This window comes from Aythya fuligula, chromosome 1 (assembly GCF_009819795.1).
Source record: "Aythya fuligula isolate bAytFul2 chromosome 1, bAytFul2.pri, whole genome shotgun sequence".
Taxonomy (NCBI): domain Eukaryota; kingdom Metazoa; phylum Chordata; class Aves; order Anseriformes; family Anatidae; genus Aythya; species Aythya fuligula.
This window is the reverse complement of record NC_045559.1, coordinates 205,408,836-205,425,214: the sequence shown is the minus strand read 5'-3', so window position 1 is coordinate 205,425,214 and position 16,379 is coordinate 205,408,836. Positions and strand designations below refer to the sequence as shown.

General features: G+C 49.8%; 1 protein-coding gene across 2 annotated transcripts in view; it reads left to right on the top strand.

Moving 5' to 3' along the window:
• The first annotated feature begins 1,526 nt into the window (after window positions 1–1,526).
• The window catches only part of FAM168A (family with sequence similarity 168 member A), a 164,252-nt gene continuing 149,399 nt past the window's right edge, over window positions 1,527–16,379 (top strand). Inside the window, exon 1 of one of the 2 annotated variants that reach the window (XM_032189734.1) lies at window positions 1,527–1,591. The gene's annotated coding sequence lies outside the window, so the exon portion shown is untranslated. Of the gene's footprint in view, window positions 1,592–2,492; window positions 2,538–16,379 lie in introns of those variants that run through there. The other variant, XM_032189743.1, reaches the window with a different exon arrangement.

Genomic DNA, 16,379 nt, shown 5'->3' with positions numbered 1-16,379 from the left:
ACCCCTGGTGAGGCCGCCCCTCGAGTGCTGGGTTCAGCTTTGGGCCCCTCACTCCCAGAAGGACATCGAGGCCCTGGAGCCTCTGCTCACAGGGAAGCAGGGCCAGGAGCAGAGGGAACGGCCTCGAGTTGTGCCAGGGGAGGCTCAGGTTGGCAATGAGGAGACATTTCTGCTCAGCAAGAGCGGTCAGGCCTTGGGACGGGTTGCCCAGGGAGGTGGGGGAGTCCCCGTCCCTGGGGGTGTTCAAGGAGAGGTTGGACGTGGTGCTTGGGGACAGGGCTTGGGGGTGACATTGGTGGTAGGACCAGATGATTTTGGAGGGTTTTTTTCCAACCCCAATGATTCTGGGATTCTATATGTTGGGATGGGTCAGTAACCGGGAGTGAATAAAACCTATATGCGCCCATAGTGTGCTGTTTATGAGCCCCCATATCCCACTGGGTGCTGCTTTGATACAACACTCGGCATCACCCCAGACCAAAATCCCGTGAAGGGACATTTTGGGAGGACTGGGAGCTTCGGGCAGGACATGGGGACAGGGACGGGGACATCCCCCTACGGCACCACAGTCCCTGCACTGAGGTCCTGAGGCAGGTGGTGACCTGCAGGGACTTCATTGCCCACCTCCTGCATGCCAGCACTTGCCAAAAAGCGTTTTGTGTTTGTGTTTTGTGTTTGTATTTGTGTTTTTTTTTTTTTTTTTTTTGTGTTTTGTGTTGTAGGAAAGTGCTCCGGCCCTAAAAGCGGGGTGCTGAGTACTGGGGCGCTGTGTGATGGGGATGCACTGCACCGCTGCTGCTGGTCCTTCCTAAAAGGATTTATTTGTTTATTTATTTATTTATTTATTTATTTGCTTATTTATGTATTTATTTGTTTATTTATTTATTGGTGCCCGCTCCCCCAGGCACGAGACCCCCCCCCCCTTCCCCTCAGCTCTCCCCCCCCTCAGGGCTCTCCCCGCATGAGGCGATGCGGGCTAACCGCCGCACGGGGGGGTTCAAAACACACTTTTCCTCTTTATTTTATGCTTCTACTTGATTTTACACGCCTTTACAAGCCTGCCCGGCCTCCCTATGAACCGGGCCGGGCCGAGCCGGGCTCACTGAGGCTGCCCGGGGGGCTGTGGGTGATGGGGCCCGGCCTGATGGGGCCCCTCACAGCCCGGCCACCCTCAGCGGCCTCCCCCCCCCCTTGAACTACAACCCCCAGCATGCCCCACGGAACTACAAATCCCGGCATGCCTCGCTTCACCCCTCACTCTCCGCACTACACCTCCCATCAAGCACCGCGCCTCCCCACCTCCCCCCTCCTCACGTCTACCCGCGTCGGGACTACGCTACCCATGGTGCCCCGCGGCGGGCGGCCGGCAGGCGGGCAGCGCCCGCGGCGCGCGGGGCATGCCGGGAGTTGTAGTCCGGGAGGCGGTGGTAACGGTCCCGCTGCGGTTCGCCCCCCCCCTTTTTTTTTTTTTTTTTTTTTTTTTTTTTTCGGTCCCCGCCTGCCGCCGCCGCCCCCTCCTCCCCTCAGCGGCTGCGGGCAGAGGCAGGAGGCGCCGCGGAGGCAGCGGGAGCCGGGGAGGGAGAAGCCGCAGGTGAGATTTGGGGAGGGGGGGGGGAGACAGGGAGGGGACCCCCCCTCCCCCCTGAGGCGAGTCCTGAGGCGAGGGGGGGGGAGGTGGGGGAGGGGAGGGGGTGAGGATGAGGTGGGGGGGGCGATATGGGGTGAGGGGGGCGATATGGGGTGAGGGGGGACGTGGTGAGGGGGGAGGAATTGGGTTTGGGGGCTGTGAGGGGTTTGGGGACAGAAAGGGGCAAAACGGGGTCAGCAGCAGCCGGGGACAGCACCCAAGGGTGCTTGGGGGGGGGGTAAGGGGTGGTGGGGGCACCCAAGGGGGTGCTGAGGGCACCTAAAGGGGTGCTGGGGGCACCCAAGGGGGCTGGGGGGGCACCTAAGGGGGTGCTGAGGGGGTTGGGGGGCACCTAAGGGGGTGCTGAGGGCACCCAAGGGGGCTGGAGAGCACCCAAGGGGGTACTGGGGGTACCCATGAGGGTGCTGAGGGCACCCAGAGGGGCTGGGGGGCACCCAAGGGGGTGCTGAGGGCACCTATGAGGGTGCAGGGGGCACCCAAGGGTGCTGGGGGACAGCCCTGGTTTACCCCAGCAAAACCCCGCTGGGATTCCCGTCCCCAGCAGGGTCCAAGCCCAATTTCGCCTCCTCCCCTCGTGCTGGGGGGGTTCTCGCCTTGGTTTGTGGATGCGCCCAGCCCCGTTTGGACCCCATAATTTGGGTTCGGGATGTTGGCACCGCTGGGTGATTCGGGCAGGCTGCGGGATGCTCCCAGCTTCTTAAAATCACCCCGAGGGGCTCGCCGAGCCGGGAGCGCCGCTGATGCTCCTCTCCGAGCTCCTTGCCGAGGTTTTGGGGCTCCCGTGACGCCACCACGGGGGTGACACGTTGGGGACATCGCCGCAGGACGTCCTTAGCCCGCAGGGCAGCGAGACGCGAGGCCAGGAGGGTTTTGTGCCCGTAGGATATAGGTAGGGGGTTGTGCTTCATTTTGGGGAAGGTTTGGGGTTTTTTTCTCCTTCGGGATCGTTGCTTCAGCGCTCGGTGCCTGGCGTCGTGGTGTGCGCTTGAGTTGGGGGTTAATGACACCGGGGAGGTGCTGAGCAGAGGAGCTTTGAGATGTGGAAACGAGAGAAATATCCCTTATCGATAAAGGTGTTGGAATATGTTAGATTTTATTTATTTATTTTCCATTTTTCTCCTTTTTTTTTTTTTTTCTTTTCCTTTCCGCTCCTCACGGTGACAAGCTCTCGGGTTGTGCCTCGTATTCCCGTACGCCAAATTCCATTCAGAAAGCGTTTTTTTGGTGCTGAATTCCATCAAATGGGGAAAATCGAGCAGGTCGAGTGCTTTTATTTTTAATTTTATTATTATTTATTTCCTGGACAAAGGCACGTTGTGCCAACCGGAGAGAAACCCCACGCGATTCCGTTTGTCTTTTAATCCAAATATGCTTTGGGATGCAGCCCTGTGTTGGTTCTCGCCCCTAAATAGGGATGGAGGAAGCTGGAGCTTTATTTATTTCTTTACGAGCAGCAACGAGGGCGATGGAAACATCTTTAGGGAAACGTTTTGCTGGACCCACACGATTTCGGGAAACGTTAACCGTGAAGTGGTCGTCGATTAGGGCTCAAATCGAGTAGGGAGGTAAAGAAAAAGGAACCAAAGCTGGGAGATCCGATGCTTTTTTTTTAAATATTTCTTTCTGATGTTGAATTTTAACAATTCCTGGGGTTGTCTGCACCTTGATGGCTGAGGACATGAAAACAAACCCCCCCCTCCACAACTGTGTGCTGGGTATTTATCCCTGCTAGTCGTTAAAAAGACCGATAGCAGCTGGCTGTGTATTTTTAAGACAAAATATACATTAAATCTGAATTTATTCTGGAAGTTGCAAATATCTACTTGCCTACTTTTTGCATTTTAATCTGTATTTTTTTAACAAAAGGCAACGTTGACCATTTTTCGGAGCGAAGGGGTGGGAGAAGCAAGACTGTGAGGGTTTTTTTTTTTGGGATCTGTTCGATCATAGGAGACATCTCACGGGGCGGGACGCCGAAATGATGCACCCCAAAATCCTGTGAGCGCCCTTGGGGTGGTTTTTAAAGTTCATCTTCGCAGCTAGGTTACTGAAATCCCCCCCCGATTTCGGCAACCCACCGCAGAGGTCACGGGGAAAGCAGGAGGAAGGTGCTGCTGCCGCTTCCAAATCGCTCCTCGGGCAGGTGAAAATGCTTCGCAGAAGCACTTCTGTTGAAGGCCTCCTGTATCTCAGCCGAAAGCGTAATTAAAACCCTAATTCAATTGTGTCTAAATTGAATTATCTGAGCTGTCTGGAGGAGCTCAGAAGCCTCCCTTTGGATGCCTGAGTGCTCAAACGCCCGCTGTCTGTACGGGAGGTGTGTGTTTAGCCCGGGTTAGTGCCTGATTTTGGGGTGCTGTGGGTGTGACACTCATGGATTGGCCTCGACCGTGCTCTGAGGAAGGGCTGGGGCACTTTTTGGGCTCACCCAGTCCCCTCTGCTGCTGAATTTGGCAGCGCTGGCACAGACACGGCCCAGCTTTGGGTCAAGCTGGCGGAGGACTGAGACCTTTGTGCCTCCCGTGGTAAGAAACCTTCCCGTTTCCACCCCTCAACTCTCTGCTGATTTCCAGCCAGTCGCGAGCAGGAGCTGATGAGGTTGTCCAAAGGGAAATACAATTTTTATTTCTTCCTTTCCGAGCCCGCTCTTCCCTTCAGCCTGGGCTCCGGCTTTCATTTGTCTTCCAGTCATGCCTTTTGGGCTTGATTGTATCCGCAGAGGCCCTGATTTCCTTTTCCGCAGCACAAGTGCTCAGTGTACTTTCTGTTTCCTCTGTAATTCAGAAAAGCCTCTCCTTAAACTCTTCTTTTCTGGGCCGTGGATTGCAGCGAGGGACTGCCTCTGCTCGTGTCCTGCACGCTGCCTGGTGGCAGGAAACCCCTTCGGATGGCTGAGCCAGGGGATCACAAGGTGAGAGAAACACCACGGCGAGCCCATCTCCTCCTCCAGATGCTGGTGTGACAAAAGGGACCCCTCAAAAACCAACTTATTAACCAGCCTGCTCAGGATTGACCCCAGCGTTGAGTTCAGGAGCTAGAAAAGCACAAATAACTGGTGCAAAAACCAACATAATTTTTAAGCCACGGTGCTGGCTTTCCTTTACTCGAGGTGAGATCGTGATTCCAAGAAAAAGCTGGCTGGGAAGGAGAGGTTCTGGCCACCACGTGCCTTAGATGCATCAGTCTCGTTTCTTAATTTACCATCACCTTATCAACAACGCTACGTTTTGTTGCTCAAAGGTCGTCATTCGTGTTCTGCCCCCAAAAGCCTTGGATCCAGAGAGATTTAAGGAGAAAAGTTCTATTTTACGGTATTTTTCAAACTTACCCAGACAGTTTTCTGCTGATTTCAGCCAACAAATCTCGCCTGGTGTTCCCAGGTTGCTGCACGCCCTCGTGGGGTTGTTCAATAAAACAGATGAAGATTTTGTTTCTGTGAAAACAAATAATCCACCTAACCATTTTTTTGCCCTTAGCTCCTTGAATTAAAAACTGTTGGCTTAATCCATCCCCGTTTAGAACTGGGAATAAATTTTCAGGAATTATTTCCGTGTGACTCCGTTGCCTGTCAGCGAAACAGATGCAGTTCTCCAGAGGTGTCTGAATGGCTCTACCTTCTTGGTAAAGAAGGCAAAGAGTCAAATCTGGGCTTCTACCGAGGGAATGCAGGTGATAACACTTCTTGTATTTTTTCTGGCATCCTGGGCAGCTCTGCGATGTTTGGAGCCCTTTGCCAAACCAAGAGACAGAGGCTGTGGGAGGAAATTTGGTGGAAGAGAAGTCCTGAGCGCCTGGGGAGGAGCTGGAGGTGTTCTGGAGGTGGTGGTTAAAGGGTTTTGCCTAAAAAATGATAGGAAACGGGTGCTGGTCTTGATGATTTTTAGAAGAACATGTACAGGGCATATATTTTGTGTTACTGTGTGCTGATATATTGACGCTTTGCTTCACTGAGTGGGTGATTTTGATCTGGATCCGTTGTTTTAGCTCTTGTTGGTTGGAATCACCAGCAAAAGAGAAAGCTGGGAATTTTCAGGGATTTTTTTTTGCGTCTCATGCCTGCTTTGCCGTGGGTTTCTGAAGCAAAAATCCCAGACCCTTACCTACAATCCCAATCAGGGATCCTATTTGGGAGGTACACAGAGCGTTTATCAGATCCCCTGGAAGCTGTGGGAGCTCTGAGCACGAACCAGTTTTGAAAACCAAACCTTTCCTTTCTTTTTTTTGTGTCTCGGGCTCCAAGCAGGAACACGAACGCACAAATCTGAGTCATTTCCAGCTTTCTGGTGTGTCTTCTCTCCTTCCTGGTGGAGCTCCGGGGGGAAGCGATGATGGTGGTGATGATGATGTGATATTTCTCTTTCAAAGAGGCACGCAGGGAACGAGGCTCTGCTGGGGATGACGGAGATCCATCGGCTTCCTCGCAGCGTGACTGGGTCTTGAATCATTTTTTGAAGAAGCCCTGAGCGTTGTTTGGTACGGATGTGCCGAAATCCCTGAATTTCGAGGGACTTTGTGCTTTCTGGGAGGAAATCTGCAGGTCTGGTGGCACTCCACAGCAACCCAGGTGGAAAATTATTGCTGTAGGATTGGTGAAAGCTGAAGGAACGTGCCCCGTTCCTCTGCTGGAGATGCTGATTTGCGTTTGGCTGTGCTCTTTCCTTTCTTTTTTTCGTCTTTTTGAGTGAAATGGTCACCTGGAAAGCTGGCAGGTGGGGAAAACGAGCAGGCAGAGCAGAAAAATGGGGGGTTTATCGTGGCTTTCTTACGATAACTTGCTCAATAGGCAGCTTAAGGTTGAAGGATGGTTGCAGCCTGAAAATTTCTGGCTTCCTCGTCTTCGCAAGGGGGAGAGATTTGGGAGGATTATCGAAGGCAAGCTCAGAGTGTTTCAGGAGAGAAAAAGGGAAGGATAGATGCCATCGTGCCTACTGGGCACGTCTAATTCTGTGCTAAAATGGATGAAGACTGCAGACTGCAGCAAAAGTTAAAACGGGCTACAGCATCTTGGGTTCTGCAGGTTTTTTTTATTTCCTAGCTTCTAATTTTCCATTGAACTTAATCAAAAAAGATCTGGCTCTTCTGTGGCATCAGGCTGTGCTGATTGCCTGTCAGGAATTAAAGCACGGCCTCTGAGATTTAATGTTTTTTGGGGTTAGGTACACAGCTCCCTAAATACGATCGAAATATGGACATTACCATGTTTTATGTTGGAAATGGATGATGAGGACTGGTGAGGAATTCAGGGCAAAGTCTCCCTTTTCCTCTTTGCCTTCTGGTTCTTGATGTTTGAATGTTTGAGTCACAGAATCACGAAGGTTGGAAGAGACCTTCGGGATCATCTGGTCCAACCATCACCCTACAAGAGGGACAACTCACGTTCGTGAGGGATGAGCGGATTTCCACGGTTAGTCCCAACCAATTTCTGATATTTTCTGGCTCTCCAACGATTAATTCAGCTCCAGTTCTCCAGGCCATCCTGTTCAGTGCAAGATTTTGGACCTACCTGCACCCTCCATCTCTCCGTATGTATTTTATATACGAGACAACTCGGCTTTTTATTCATGGAGAAGGCAGATGGGGAAGCGATCCCTGACAAATGGCCACGTTAAACGTCCCTAGACGTTTTAAGCTTGGCTTAACCCCTCTCTAGAGATGCTGCTGCTAACTGGAAGAGGTCTCCAAGAACCTTTTGGGTTTGTCCTGCCCATCAGGTGGCCGAGGAAGATCACTCAGTACTCTTGCTGATCTTTCAACCAAGATGAACGTGATGTCTACACAGACTGGAAAGCTCCGAGGGCTTGTCCCTGTTGAAAATATCCTGAATTAAGCTTGGGAGAATTCAGAGTGCAATTACTTCGGAATAAATGGTATTTATGAAAGGAGTTATTTATTCCATTTTACGGAATGAAATGTTTCCCATGTGAACGTTTATCCTCTGGTCGTTTATTCTGCAAATTATTTGCTTTAGCTTCCTGTGTAGGCACGTCGTAACTTAATAAGACCTTTAAAGGCTTTTGTGAGAACTGCAGCGTATTCCACGCGTTTCCCAGGCCCGGCGTTGTGCAGTATAGGCACAAAATATAATTCCCAGTTAAAGGACATCCAGTGCGTTGGTTGGAGCCCGAGTTGGCCCTCGATTCATCTTACATTCACAACAGGGAATGTTCAGAGTCTTAAAATGCAGTGCTGTAAAGTGGAGAAATTCCCTTTTCCCCTTTTTCCCCTTTTTCCCTTTTTTTCTCTTTTTCCTCTTTTTCCCTTTTTTTCTTTTTTTTCCTTTTTCCTTTTTTTCCCTTTTTCCCTTTTCCCTTTTCCCCTTTTCCCCTTTTTCCCTTTTTTCCCTTTTTTTTCATTTTTTCCCTCTTTTTTCCCTTTTTCCCCTTTTTTCCCCTTTTCCCCCTATTTCCCTTTTTTCCCTTTTCCCCTTTTTTTCCCTTTTTTCCCTTTTCCCCTTTTTTTCTCTTTTTTCCCCTTTTTCCCCTTTTTCCCCCTTTTCCCCCCTTTTTCCCCTTTTCCCCCCTTTTTCCCCTTTTCCCCCTTTTCCCCCTTTTCCCCCTTTTCCCCCTTTTCCCCCTTTTCCCCCTTTTCCCCCTTTTCCCCCTTTTCCCCCTTTTCCCCCTTTTCCCCCTTTTCCCCCTTTTCCCCTTTTCCCCCTTTTCCCCCTTTTCCCCCTTTTCCCCCTTTTCCCCCTTTTCCCCCTTTTCCCCCTTTTCCCCCTTTTCCCCCTTTTCCCCCTTTTCCCCCTTTTCCCCCTTTTCCCCCTTTTCCCCCTTTTCCCCCTTTTCCCCCTTTTCCCCCTTTTCCCCCTTTTCCCCCTTTTCCCCCTTTTCCCCCTTTTCCCCCTTTTCCCCCTTTTCCCCCTTTTCCCCCTTTTCCCCCTTTTCCCCCTTTTCCCCCTTTTCCCCCTTTTCCCCTTTTCCCCCTTTTCCCCCTTTTCCCCCTTTTCCCCCTTTTCCCCCTTTTCCCCCTTTTCCCCCTTTTCCCCCTTTTCCCCCTTTTCCCCCTTTTCCCCCTTTTCCCCCTTTTCCCCCTTTTCCCCCTTTTCCCCCTTTTCCCCCTTTTCCCCCTTTTCCCCCTTTTCCCCCTTTTCCCCCTTTTCCCCCGCTGCTGAGCTTTGCTGTGTGGCCGAGAATTCTCATGGGGAAGCTCAATAAATCAATAAATACCCAATTCCGTAAGTTTTAGCTTTTCTTTCGCAATTCCTGGAGGTTTAGCCAAACATTTGATTTTCTGTACATGATTGTTAGAGTTACCATCAAGAAATAACATCTTAAATGGCTTGAAGCTTTGCAGATCAGTCCTACCTAGAGCTTTGCTGGCTCGTCAACCAAAGCCCTCATTTTGGAAGCGAGTAAGGCTCCTTCTGTCCCAGCTTTTTGGAAGGTTTTTCTTGATGATATTATACGGACGGGCTAGCTCAGGTTGGACTGGCCTCCTAAAAACCACAAATCCTTGGGTTTTCCCTCCCAGTAACCATATTTTGGGCTCCTGTGTCATTTTGGTTTGAAGACGTCAAGTCGTGAAGAACCCGCCACTTCTCCTGGTGTATTTTCAGCAATTAAGTACTCTCTCTGATTAAAAAAACGAGGTCTAAATTGAATTACTTTCCAACTACTGCTCTCAAAAGCCTTTTTTGGGCTAAATTAAAAGGTCCTTTGATACCCGGTAGCTTTTCCCTTTGGAGGCAACGCCGAACTCCCTAACCAAGTGGCCTTTCAGCTTTTATTTTGGGCCAGATAAATGCGTGGGGCTCCCCGGGGCTCTCTGCGGTCCTTAAATGCTCATTGCACCCTGCTCATTTTTCACGATCCCATTTAAATCGTGGGCTGCTTCTGCGACGGTCCCGTGAGGGGAGTCTTACCCGAGCAATCTGCGGAGGCAAGATTGCTTCTTTTATGCCTGAAATAATTTTCCAGATCGATAGCGGACCTCTGAACGTCACCGGGCTCTTTATCAAGCCCCACAGACCCTTTCTGCAGCTAATTTTGGTGGCGATTTTCCACGGGTGGCTGCTTTCAGTGATCTGTCGGGTGGCCAACTCGAAGCCCACGTAGCACGCTGTGTTGACACAGTACAGTGTTAATTTTTTAATCAAAACGCTCAACAAAAGCTTGTTGCATTGCAGCGATTGCCTTTAGCCACCCAATTTTGAATCTCAACTAAGGATAAAATCATCTTTTTTTTCCCCAAGACCTATTTTCCATAACATCGTGTTGACTGCCATGAATTTTGTTCCTGTTCTTTCGAATTCTAGATCAAGTCTGATTCGTTTTTCCTTTGCTTTGCCCAGAGCTGATGGCTGGCTAACTCTGAGTTACTCAAGTCAACTTTTTGCCCTCTTCTAAGGGGTATTATCAACTTTGAGCTTTCTTCCACCTTCCAGAAAAGGCTGAAGAAGAACCGTCAGGGCCTCAGAAGTTGGAGGACTCCTTGAGGGCTCTCAGGTGACCCATCCTGAGTCCAAGACACTTCTTGTCATTGAATCGTGGAGCTGGTAGAGCGCTCGCAAGACTTCCTGGTATGTTCTCGTCCTCAAGGCAAGCTAGCATCTCTCTAGAGCACCCCTAATGGGTATTTCTCTAATTTTTCCTTAAAATAAAAGTTTAGAAGGCACTCCAGCCTCCTCAGATGGATGGTAGTTGTCGCTTGGCTGCCAGTTTCGTGAAAAGCTTTTCCACTTGGCAGTGTTTCTCTGGCAAATTCAGCCTCTTCGCTCCCGAGGACGTGAGAAATAACCCGGCTCCGCTGCCGCCCCTGGACGCGTGCTGAGTTCTCCCTCAGCTTTCTTCCATCTAGGCTGAGCGGAGCCTGCTCTCAGGGGTTGTGTCGCTTCTAAATCTCGCCATATTTCTGCTGCTTTCCTCTCTTTGGTTCCCTCTGTACATGGAATTTGCACTCCGCTGCCTTGTCAGCATTATACAAAATAAAGCGATGCTATTTTTCCACCTATCACTACTAAAACGACTTGAAATGCCTCCTCCCTTTTTTGCAAACCCGTTGTATCATTGATTTACATCAATTTGTGATCCCATATACCCTCTTAAGTTATTTTCTGGTTGTTTTTCTCCACCTGCACCTTGTGCCCAGCTCTTGCACTGTTTTTTTATTGACTTGGATCTGGCTGTTTTGCTTTGGCACAGTTTGATCTCGATGTACCCATTTCATCGTGTCCCGTAGCTGCTTCTATACAAATCACTTCATAATTCCTCTTGTATCTTTCCATTGATTGCAGGGAGGGTTAAATCTCTAATTTGCTTTCGAAGCTTTTCAGAGCTCGGCTACGTCGCTGTTTCCTTTTTTGATCCCAAAAGCACTTGGAGGGTTTGCGAGCGACCAGAAGTGGATCATCTATATGCAAATTCCTTAATTTCTCCTCCGCGGAGTTATATTTGTGCCAAATCAACGTCTCCGAAGTGACGCCTCTTTCCATTCTGTTGATATTTCATGAGGGTGATAACCGCAAAGTACAAACGTCAGACGAGTTGAAAATCAATTATTTAAATCAGGACCTTCTGAAGCCCTGATTGAATTACTGGGCGCAGCCCTGCTGAAACGCAAGCCCTGCTCTTCTCCTTGGCTGTCGAGGCTTCCAGCTCAGCGATCACCGCAGCTTTATGGGCTGTAACGAGGTCCCAACCGGTTCCTCTGCGTTTGGATTCAGTCGTGATACACAAAATGTCACCAATCATTTCTGGAAACGAGTCGTGTGTAATTAAGTGCTGCACGAGGCTTCGTATCCCTCCTGTCTCCTCCGTAACCCCACGTCTCTGTTACCCCTTGCTTCTGTGCCTGAGGAGTCCCATCCCACAGCCTCCTCCTGGGCTCCTAACACGCTGAATTTCTGCTGAGATCCTCCAGAAATTCATTTCAGTTTGTGGTCATCACAGATTGCAATTTCAATCTCAATTAAAGAGGAGGTAAGCCTTTTTTTTTCTCCTCTTTTGGAGGTACGCTGCAGCCCCCACTTCTTTTTTTTGCATCTGAACTCCTGATTTTCAAGTCTGGTCACATCCATCTCACCAGATTTCATTTTTTTTTTCTATCTGCTAGGCAGAAATGTATTCGTTCTTCGTTCCCTCTTGTTACTCAGAGCCCTTGCATCCATATATAGCAACAGAAAATGCGTTTTCTTTACAGACCCTCTGACTTTGAGCCTCGTTTCTCCTTCCGTGTCCTTCTCTCGCGTTCAGTTCCTTCCTTTCCTGGATGCATCAGCAGTTTCCTCCGGGAAGGTGTCTTTCTAGTCGGAGAGATGCTGGCTCTGCACTTCATGATCCCCGTGTTCCCTGCGGTATGCTTCAGTCTCTCACACCCCAACATCCCCATCGCTTCTTCATTTCTTTTGCCTTTTTTTCTTTGCCTTCTCTTGCAGGCAGCAGTGGATGCTTCAGCAGCCTCAAGTTGCGATTCCTCAGCCTCCCCGAGCTCCCTGCTCAGCAAAAGCTGTGGTGGTGCACGAGAACAAGATGCCATTGCCGAGCAGATTCCCACCCTCTCGGGAGGCAGCTTCTCCCAGCTCCTGCTAGGTTTCTCTTGGCACGCTTCAGCTGGAGCATGGGGAAGAAAAAAAAAAGTCTGGCACGGCACCGTCGAAAGACTGCCAAACCTTGACTTAAGACTTTCCTTTTCGGTTCTTTTCCAGGATCCTTGAAATAGATAAATACATATATTTTTTTCTCATCTGCTCGGTTCCAGCTGATGCAGAGCTGCTGGCCCCGGCCTGAACGCTTCCTTCTTTCGACCAGAGCGATTAGCCAATATTTGGGATCGTCTGTCGAGGGAGGGAATCGATGACAGTCAGGTATTTCTTGGAGGCAGTCTTGCTGATTCACAGAGGCCGTTTGCAGAGGCTGGCTTCTCCGAGCCCGGCCTGAATCGAGCAGCAGGAGAAGATTTTGCTCTCGGTTTTCCAAGGTCGTTTATTTTTTCCTGCCAGCACTAAACACACTAAGCACACATGTACACGCACGCTGCTTCTGTGCCTGACACCACGGGTGTTTCTCTGGCTGTCCTTGCCTTCCTCGTGCTTTCCTGATGCTCTTTGTTGGTGTTCCTGGCCGTGGCAGCACACCTGACAGCGTGCGTGTTCTCTCCTCTCTCCGTGCCTTGCCTTATTTCCTTCTCTACCAAAACAAAGCCTGATGCTCTGGTGTTCAGCCCCTAGGAAGCTTTTTTTGTCCAGGCTGGTTTCTGGCCGGCCTCTTTAGCTTTAACTTTTTCATCCAAAATTGTTTTCAGAAGAGATTTGCTGGGCAAAACGGGTTTTGAGGAGCCTGGTGCTTTGCTTTCCCGTTCGGGTTATGGCAGGAAGGGGTGACGGTGTCTGCCCTGCCCAAATGGGACAGCAAGGGATAAAGGAAACGTTGGAGGTGCCCTGATACCCGCAGCGACGACTTCCCTCCTCCTCCAGGAATCAAATAAAGGAAAACTTGGTTGTGGTCACCTGGTTGGGGTCCTCCAGTGTGCTTTTTACGGACTTTTTCTCTTAAATTTTGCACAGATTTATAAATAGTGCCGAATATGCTCCGCTGGCATGGAGATGGCTCTTGCAGAAGATGCCTCGTGCCAGCGCTGCAGAGTCTGTCCTGCTGCCTTGCTCCTTTTGGTTTCCAATTCAGGCCGCCGCCGCCTTTGATCTGCGAAACTCTCGATTTGAATCTTATCTGCTCGGGAGACCTCTTTCCCCGGGATTGTGCTGGCAGTCAAGATTAGCCGGGGCTTACTGGGTTGGCAATCTTGGTTTTAAATCTGCGAGGGCTTCAGCAGAGTTTTCTCCTGGGGCTGTGGGGGGTGGGCATTGATTCTGGAATATGTTTTTCTCGGTGTTATCAGGACTCACTGGCTATCAAGATAAGCTGTGGGGCTTACGGATCGCCGCGTTTCCTTCCTCCAGTGGCGACTGAAAGGAGCGGCGTGTCTCTCTCTAGCGGTTTTGGGTTTTTATCTGACCTTCCTGTGATTTCACCTTCTTATTCTGCTTCGTATTCTGCTTCTGCCTGCCCTCCTGAGAGGCTGGCACGAGACCAGGAGCACGGGCCCCGCCGAGGGAGGAGAGAGCAGCGGGGTCAGCCTGACTTCTTGCTTAGGAGCAGGAGATCTTTGTCTTCAGCATTCAGGGCTTGCTGTAATCAGAAAAAGAGGCCGGAAAATCTGGAGGACCAACACGGCAAATTCTCTGCGAATTTTGTAACTGCGTGGCTGTCAGAGCTAATAACCATGAACACGTCGGGTTCTGTGGGTCTGCAGGGGCAATGGGCTCTTTGGGAGCGAGGTCACTCATCTACAGGGTTAAATTGATGTCCTTTAATATTACGTGTGGCTGTGCTACGTGCCAGCAAGGAAAATGTAAATCCTTAGCACCCAGTGGACAGAAAATACTCATTTTCTTACTCATTTTCTTACTAGCAGCCTTCCAACTTGTCCAGCAATGAATTCTACCTGAAGAATAAACCATAAATTCGATGACCACAAAGCCCTAACCCCGAGATAACTCGGTGCAGAGTGAGCTCAAAGACAAAAGGACCTTTTGCTGCCACCTGAATCTGCGTTGCAGCAGAGCCAGTATCACGATTGTCTTTCAGGGCTGCGCATTCCTCAACGCTGGCAACCAAATCCAGCAACCCTGGCGCTGTTGTTTGAAGGCAAGAAGTTTTGCGTGGGTGTCTGGCAGTAATTTTAGCTCCTTTCCTTGAAGCAGCACCTACCCTCGCTGAACTAAGGCTATTGCTTGCCTGCTGCTGCAAAATGCAGCGTGCTCCAAAGGCTCTTCTGATAGCCAAGTCTCAGGAGATGGTATTTTTATGAAGCAGCATTTAGAATACGGACTAAAAACACTCCAAGTGCTTCTGTGGCTTCCTTATTAGACCATCCGAGCCGGTTACAAACTGCAGTTAACATCGCAGTGCTTTCATGAGGCAGAGAAGTGGTGTTTACCCCAGCTCCCCACTTGTAAATCGTGCATCAGATGGGCTCAGAGCCTGGTTTCGTCGCGGGCTGAGGTCCTTGGTGCTGCAGGAGATGATGTTCTGCCCTCCCTCCTGTGGCTCACACCAAGGCACCGTGTGCCAAGCGGGTCTTTTAGTGAGATGCTGACGGCACCGACTGTACTGTTCCTTCTGCTCGGAGCTGCCTGGTTGTGTTTCCACCTGGTGCGAGCGTCTGGTTGGGAACACACGGCCGAGGAGAAGGGAAGGAAGGTGAGACCGAGCCTTCTGGGAACAGCAGGGACTCCAGTTTGGCTTTGGGAACTGAAGCAGCATCCTTTGGGTGCTTGGGCATGGTCTTGAGATGTGCTGGAGGTAAATAAAGGTAGGAGCCACCTCTCCGCCCCGTTTCTGCCCACGCAGCTGCATCCCTTGCACCATTTGATGCTCCTCTGGCTGCATGGTGAAGGGACTCAGCACAGCGTGCTGGCAGGGCAACAGCCCACAAAATATTTTGCCCGCTCAAGAAAGTGGCCACCAGGAACTTGAGGATCTTGCTGTTTGGTAAAGAGGGAGTGGAAAAAAAATATGGGGGTGAAATTGTCTTAAAATGTGTTCTCAGAGTGAAACGTGGATGCTTTGCCGGAGATCAGTAGTCTCTGCAAATCTTTTTATATTGGAATAATTGAATGGGAGTATCCATTTTAAGATTATTGGGGAGTATCCAGAGTCTATTCCTGGTGCTTGGAGCGGAAATCTGTTTTAATGGCAGCAGATTTCTGGGAGCCGTGCTTCCTGCCAGAGTGGCAGCAGTACGAAGGATCGGCAGGCTGCGAGATTATAAACCCCCCCCAGGCATTTTACATCCATTGCAGGTAACCTGAAATGCAGCAAGAAACAGGACAAAACCCAGCAGCACCTGGAAAAACAGGCAGCGTTCGGGAGATTCAGACTGTACCAGACCTGTATCGCTGGGGACACAGCTCCTGGCTTCGCCTTTTGTGGTTTTTATTGGACATCTCACAGAGGAACAAAAAAAATCCGTGCTGCCACAAATAGCACTCGAGATCGCTTTGTTACTTATGTAGAATTAGCGCCGATGGTTTCTTCCTGATTTGGTTCATTTCCGTATTTATAGGCAACGTACAGGAGCGAAGAAACAAAAGCAATTAAAACTAGGAAACGATGACAAAATGTTATCAGATGGCCCGGGGAAGTTAGATAACTGGGAGCCTTTAAAAATACTTTTTTCAGGACAACTGTATCCCTCTGATTTCAGGAGAAGGAAAGCATGCAGGTACTTTATTTTTAAAACCTATTCTGTTTTCCAGAAGGCCTGGAAAACGAAGCTTAGCCATCAAAAGTATTTCTTCAGCAGTTACCTCTTTAGAAGTTTTTCTTGACAGGGAGCCCACAATACAAGTGAAAAACAAAACCTCAGAATTTTGTTCTCGGTAGGTGCTAAGATGAAGAGGAAAATAGAGACTGTATTTAAATAAAAATTCAGGTAATCTGGGATGGCAAACAGTAAAACATCCCATCTAGCAATATGTATTTGTTACCAGGGCTGTGACCTTCATTTTCATACCCTCGTTATAGCTGGAGTCCTAAAATTAACCTCCAATTCTCATTTTCCTTAACTTACTCTGTTTATTTTCAGACTGATCACACTCCCTCTAATGCATCTGTCCAGAAGCTGCTGATTTTTGTCTTAAAGCTGCTTTCTGTCTGCTGACTGTCTTAAAGGCAGCAGCAGTGCGATGCGTTCGTACTCCCCGAAACTGCAGCTGTTTCCAGTGTCACGTACA